Raw genomic sequence first — 7,235 nt, 5'->3', positions numbered from 1 at the left:
TCCCAGCCACCTAAGCTCAGGCCCAAGGGAGAGGGAGAACAGATATTGATTCTCCATTTTTGAGAGGAGGAAACCGTAGCCCAGGAAAATTAATGCATTCAGTCATTCAACCGTATTCATTGAGCGCTTACTGTGTGCAGACCACTGCATTAAGCACTTGGGAGAGTATCCCAGCTCTGCCACTTGTCAGCTGTCTGACTGTGGGCAAGTCACTTTACTTCTCTGGGCCTCAGTTCCCTCATCTGTAAAATGGGGATTAACTGTGAGCCTCATGTGGGACAACCTGATTACCCTGTATCTACCTCAGCGCTTAGAACAGTGCTCTGCACATAGTAAGCGCTTAACAAATACCAACATTATTATTATTATTAGAGTATAACAATAAACCGACACCTTCGCTTCCCACAACGAGCTTACGATGTAGGGGGGAGAGAGAGAGACTGTAATATAAACAAATAAACCACAGATATGAACATAAATGCTGTGGAGCTGGGAGGGGGGGATGAATAAAAGGAGCAAGTCAGGGTGACACAGAAGGGAGTGGAAGAAAGGGAAAAGAGGGCTAAGTCAAGGAAGGCCTCTGGGAGGAGATGGGCCTTCAATAAGGCTTTGAAGGAGAGGAGAGTAATTGCCTGTCAGATACGAAGAGGGAGGGCGATCCAGGCCAGAGGCAGGATGCGGACGAGAAGTCGGCGGCGAGATGGACGAGATCGAGGCACAGTGAGAAGGTTGCCATTAGAGGAGCGAGGTGGGCGGGCTGGGTCGTAACAAGGAGGGTAGCGAGGCGAGGTGGGAGGGGGCAAGGTGATTGGGTTTAAAGCCAATGGTGAGGAGTTTTTATTTTATGCGGAGGTGGATGGGCAACCCCTGGAGTCTCTTGAGGAGTGGGGAAACGCACCCTGAACGTTTCTGTAGAAAAATGATCTGGGCAGTAGAGTGAAGTACGGACTTAAGTGGGGAGAGACGGGAGGCAGAGAGCCAGCAAGGAGGCCGATACAACAATCGAGGAGGAATAAGATAAGTGATCGTACTAACGTGGCATTAGTTTGGATGGAGAGGAAAGGGTAATAATAATGTTGGTATTTGTTAAGCGCTTACTATGTGCAGAGCACCGTTCTAAGCGCCGGGGTAGATTCAGGGTAATCAGGTTGTCCCACGTGAGGCTCACAGTCAATCTCCATTTTACAGATGAGGGAACTGAGGCACAGAGAAGTTAAGTGACTCGCCCACAGTCACACAGCTGACAAGGGGCAGAGCCGGGAGTCGAACCCCTGACCTCTGACTCCCAAGCCCACGCTCTTCCCACTGAGCCACGCTGCTTCTCAAGATTTTAGCGATGCTGTGAAGGCGGGACTGACCGGATTTAATGATGGATTGAATATGTGGGCTGAATGAGAGAGAGGAGTCAAGGATAATTCGAAGGTTACGGGCTCATGAGACAAGAAGGATGGTGGTGCCTAAGTTAAGTGACTTGCCTAAGGCAATTTAATACTAAAACGTTTTTTAATCACAAAGAAACACCAAATGCTAACCGTCTCTCTCAGCCTGAGAGAAAAGGACAATAAGAGTAAACTAAATTTGGTTTTTATTAAGTGCTATGTGCCAAGCAGTGTACGAAGCGCAATGGCAGGTATGAGATGAAAATCAGATTGGACACTTCATTCATTCGGTCATATTAATAAGCGTTTACTGTGTGCAAAGCACTGTAATAAGTGCTTGGGGTTATACAGTATAACGACAAACAGACACATTCCACAGTCTCTATCCCACATGTGGCTCATAGTCCGAGGAGGAGGGAGAATACGCCGTTTTACGATGAGGAAACTGAGGCACAAAAGAAGTTGACAGACATGCCCAAGATCACGCAGCGGGCAACTGGCAAGACTGAAGCGGAATCGGAACCCAGGTCCGTGGACTCAAGTTTGTGTGTGCTCTTTCCCCTTGGCCGCCCTGTGGACAGAGAAAACGGGGAATAAGGAGAGGGAGACAGATAAGGTAGTGGAAGATTGAGGGTGATGGCATATAACCTCCACACTCCTAGGCAGACACGGACATGCTAACCCGCAGGGAAACAAAGACGTGCAGTCCCCCGTGAACACAGGGACCCAAATAAGTAAACTACTCGTTATCGTATTTCGGGACCCTCCGCTGCCTCCCATTCGACTCTGCCATCAAGATACTCTCTGCCGATGCCACGTGGAGCTCCCCGTTGACGGGACCCAGGCAGGAGCCACATCCTCCCGCGGTCCCGGAACGCCCTCCCTCCTCACCTCCGACAATCTAATTCTCTTCCCTTCTTCAAATCCCTACTTAGAGCTCTCCTCCTCCAAGAGACCTTCCCAGACTGAGCTCCCCTTTTCCCTCTGCTCCCCCCTCTTCCCTCTGCTCCCTCTACCCCCAGCTTCACCTCTCCTCAGCTAAGCCCTCTCTTCCCCCCTTTCCCTCTGCTCCTCCCCCTCTCCCTTCCCCTCCCTTCAGCACCGTACTCGTCCGCTCACCTGTATATATTTTCATCACCCTATTTATTTTGTTAATGAGATGTGCATCACCTTGATTCTATTTATTTGCTATTGTTTTAATGAGATGTTCATCCCCTCGATTCTATTTATTGCTATTGTTCTTGTCTGTCCGTCTCCCCCCATTAGACCGTAAGCCCGTCAAAGGGCAGGGACTGTCTCTATCTGTTACCGATTTGTCCATTCCAAGCGCTTAGTACAGTGCTCTGCACCTAGTAAGCGCTCAATAAATACTATTGAATGAATGAATGAAAAGAAGCTGCTGGAGAGGAGAATGGCGTTCGGCATTTTTAGATGTTCCTTTAATGCGACCTCCCACTCATCCTTTGAAGCCTTCCTTTATTCCTTCATTCAGTCGAATTTATTGAACTGAGTGCAGAGCGCTGTTCTAAGGGCTTGGGTGAGTGCGATACAACAATAAACAGATACATTCCCTGCCACAAGTGAACTTACAGCCTAGGGAACGGTGAGAAGAGAGAACCTGGTTCTGCTTCTGGAGCCACTAGAAACTTCTCAGAGTCGAAGCTGCCCAGGCAGCTGGATAACTCCCTGCTGGGCCCTCGACAGAGACGTCGTTTAGGGAGCTTGACGGAGCTGTAGGCTACAGGGACAGTTTTACTTCTCGCCTCCTCCAGCTCCGCTGCCCTCCAGGAGTTCCGGCCTCGTCAGAGACCCCAGCTGGAGCAAGAGGGGATGCTATCATCCCTACCGAAATAATCGCTCCAAACCTGTCAGCAAGGAGGCTGATGCGGAAATCGAGGCGGCATAAAATAAGAGCCTGGATTAACGTGGAAGTTTGGATGGAGAGGAAAGGGTGGATTTTAGCAATGTCGTGAAGGAATCCAATCCAATTCTCCCCCTTCCCCATTGAGTCTGGGGAGTGGATATCAAGGCCTCTTCTAGAGAAACCAGTACCTTTGAGCCATTTGCACGTATCCCAAGCTTCACATAGAACACCCTTAATTCTCTCATTCATTCATTCAGTCGTATCTATCGAGCGCTTACTGTGTGCAGAGCACTGTACTAAGCGCTTGGAATGGACGATTCGGCGACAGATAGAGACCATCCCTGCCCGATGACGGGCTCACGGTCTAAACGGGGGAGACGGACGGCAGAGCGAAACAGAACGAAACGGAAACAAGACAACGTCATCAAGGTAAATAGAATCAAGGGGATGCGCACCTCATTAGCAAAATAAATAGGGTAATAAATCATATATTCAAATGAGTACAATGCTGAGGGGAGGGGAGGGGGAGCAGAGGGAAAGGGGAGGCTCAGTCTGGGAAGGCCTCTTGGAGGAGGTGAGCTCTCAGTAGGGCTTTGAAGAGGGGAAGACAGTTCAAAAATACGGAACGCTTCACAGATTTGCCACGAACACTGCTCACCTCCACAAAGATGATTTTCTCCGTGAACACTTTCATAGGTTAACCTCCTTCCTACTTTCTGACGGTCCACTGTCTCCAACGACTTCACCATTCACATATTCTCTGTAACCCTTAAGCGTGTGTTTCCTGGATACCTGGGAGTCAGAGGTCATGGGTTCGAATCCCGCCTCTGCCACTCGTCAGCTGTGTGACTGTGGGCAAGTCACTTCACTTCTCTGGGCCTCGGTTACCTCATCTGTAAAATGGGCATTTAGATCGTGAGCCTCACGTGGGACAACCTGATGACCCTGTATCTCCCCCAGCGCTTAGAACAGTGCTCTGCACATAGTAAGTGCTTAAAAAATACCAACATTGCTATTACCCCTCATTTCCCAGCTCAACCCTCCTGGACAGATAGAGAGTGTGTAAAACTGTTTGCCTCAGGGTTTCTTAAGCTTCCTCACCCCTCCTTCCAATGGGGCTCAGTGCCTTGAGGAGGAGGGGGTATTCAATCAATCGGTCGATCCCATCTGTGCTATTTACCGAGTGCCGACTGTGTGCAGAGCACTGTGCTAGGCGTTTGGGAGAGTACGATACGATGTTGTTGCCCGCAAGGAGCTTACAGTCTTCGGGGGAGACAGACGTTAAAATAAATTATGGGCGGGGGAAGTAGCAGAGCGTAAGGAAATGTACGTAAGTGTTGCGGGGCTAGAGTGAGTATCAGAAATGCTCGAAGGGGCACCCAGCGACAGAGAAGGAGCAATGGGCAGGAGAAACGAGGACTTCGTCATGGGAGGCGGGTCCGCCCTTTCCTCTCCACCCAAACGGCTACCTTACTGCCACGGGCTCTCGTAATATCCCGGCTAGACTACCGTGTCAGCCTGCTCTCTGATCTCCCTTCCTCCTCTCTCGTCCCGCTCCGGTCTATTCTTCACTCCGCTGCCCGACTCATCTTCCTGCAGAGACGCTCTGGGCCCGTCACTCCCCTTCTTAAAAACCTCCAGTGGTTGCCTATCGACCTCCACACAAAACAAAAACTCCTCACTCTAGGCTTCGAGGCTCTCCGTCACCTTGCCCCTTCCTACTTCTCCTCCCTTCTCTCTTTCCACCGCCCGCCCCGCACGCTCCGCTCCTCCGCCCCTCACCTCCTCACCGTCCCCCGGTCTCGCCTAGCCCGCCGTCGACCCCCGGGCCGCGTCCTCCCGCGGTCCCGGAATAGGAAAATTTTCCGCTGCCACGTGATGCTTGGTTCCTAACTGATCCCCAGGGAGAGAGAAATGTCACCTCCCACCTGGTCTTTCACCGGTTAAAACTATGAAGGGGCCTTGGAGCAAGGAAATCTTGGGCCCCGGATAACCCGAGGACGTGAAGACCCGCGGCCCCGCGCTGTTGCCAAAATCATCCTGGCGGCGCCCTCATTTAACACACATTTATTCTCTCCTTCAACCTGTTCTCAAACTTGCACCTTCTGTTCACCTTTTCATTCATTCAATAGTATTTACTGAGCGCTCGCTATGTGCAGAGCACTGTACTAGGCGCTTGGAATGGACAAATCGGTAACAGGTAGAGACAGTCACTTTCCCTCACCTGAGGCAGTTGAAACTGGGTCCAGGGACTCTCCGTGCATGCTTTTTTTAAAAATGGTACTTGTTAAGTGCTCACTATATACGAGGCACTGTACTAAGCGCTGGGATAGAGACAAGACAATTGGGTTGGACATGGGGCTCACAATCTTAATCCTCATTTTACAGATGAGGTAACAGAAGCACAGAGAAGTTAAGTGATTTGCCCAAGGTCACGCAGCAGACAAGCGGCAGCACCGGGATTAGAACTCACATCCCCAGGCTCCCAGGCCGGGGCCGTTCCCATTAGGCCGCGCCGCTTCCTTTACCGCTCGGGTTGAGAGATCGTCAAGTTCCCCATCCAGGACCTTCACGGCCGCCTGTAGCCTCGCTGACCATCCGTGCATTAGGTGGAGTTGGCGGATAAAGGGATAGTTTGATGGAGGGTGGTTCTGTCCCGAAAGAAGGGGGCCTTCTTGAAGCTCCAGCGGCTGGGGGGTACCGGACACGCCACCATCCTTTGCTATTCAACGGAAGAGCAGAATTTCCATCCGGAGGTTAACGGCTCCTTCTGCGACTCGACCCGAACACTTCATTCCTCTCTCACCAACCTACTCTCTGGACTTCGATCTCGTCTACCTCGCTGCCGGAACCTTGCCCACATTCTCCCTCCGGCACGGAATCCCCTCCTCGTTCAGATCTGGCAGTCCGTCACTCTCCCCGCCTTCAAAGCCTTACTGAAATTACACCTCTATTCATTCATTCATTCATTCATTCATTCATTCAATAATATTTATTGAGCGCTTACTATGTGCAGAGCACTGTACTAAGCGCTTGGAATGTACAAATCGGCAACAGATAGAGACAGTCCCTGCCCTCTGACGGGCTTACGGTCTAATCGGGGGAGACAGGCAGACAAAAACAATGGCAATAAATAGAGTCAAGGGGAAGAACATCTCATTAAAACAATGGCAAATAGAATCAGGGTGATGTACATCTCATCAAACAAAATAAATAGGGTGATGAAGATATATACAGTCGAGCGGACGAGTACGGTGCCGAGGGGGTGGGACGGGAGAGGGGGAGGAGGAGAGGGAAAGGGGGGAGAAGAGGGTTTAGCTGTGGAGAGGTGAAGGGGGGGTAGAGGGAGCAGAGGGAAAAAGGGGGGAGCTCAGTCTGGGAAGGCCTCTTGGAGGAGGTGAGCTTTAAATAGGGATTTGAAGAGGGGAAGAGAATCAGTTGGGTGGAGGTGAGGAAGGAGGGCATTCCGGGACCGCGGGAGGACGCGGCCCGGGGGTCGACGGCGGGCTAGGCGAGACCGGGGGACGGTGAGGAGGTGAGGGGCGGAGGAGCGGAGCGTGCGGGGCGGGCGGTGGAAAGAGAGAAGGGAGGAGAAGTAGGAAGGGGCAAGGTGACGGAGAGCCTCGAAGCCTAGAGTGAGGAGTTTTTGTTTTGTGTGGAGGTCGATAGGCAACCACTGGAGGTTTTTAAGAAGGGGAGTGACGGGCCCAGAGCGTCTCTGCAGGAAGATGAGTCGGGCAGCGGAGTGAAGAATAGACCGGAGCGGGACGAGAGAGGAGGAAGGGAGATCAGAGAGCAGGCTGACACGGTAGTCTAGCCGGGATATTACGAGAGCCCGTGGCAGTAAGGTAGCCGTTTGGGTGGAGAGGAAAGGGCGGACCCGCCTCCCATGACGAAGTCCTCGTTTCTCCTGCCCAATGCACGGACTGGAGCAATTTCCATCTCCCCAAGAACTAAAACCAAAGGCTTTGGATGAAGGAGCAGTGTGGCCT

This window comes from Ornithorhynchus anatinus, chromosome 4 (genome assembly GCF_004115215.2).
Source record: "Ornithorhynchus anatinus isolate Pmale09 chromosome 4, mOrnAna1.pri.v4, whole genome shotgun sequence".
Classification (NCBI taxonomy): domain Eukaryota; kingdom Metazoa; phylum Chordata; class Mammalia; order Monotremata; family Ornithorhynchidae; genus Ornithorhynchus; species Ornithorhynchus anatinus.
This window is presented reverse-complemented; position numbering follows the sequence as displayed.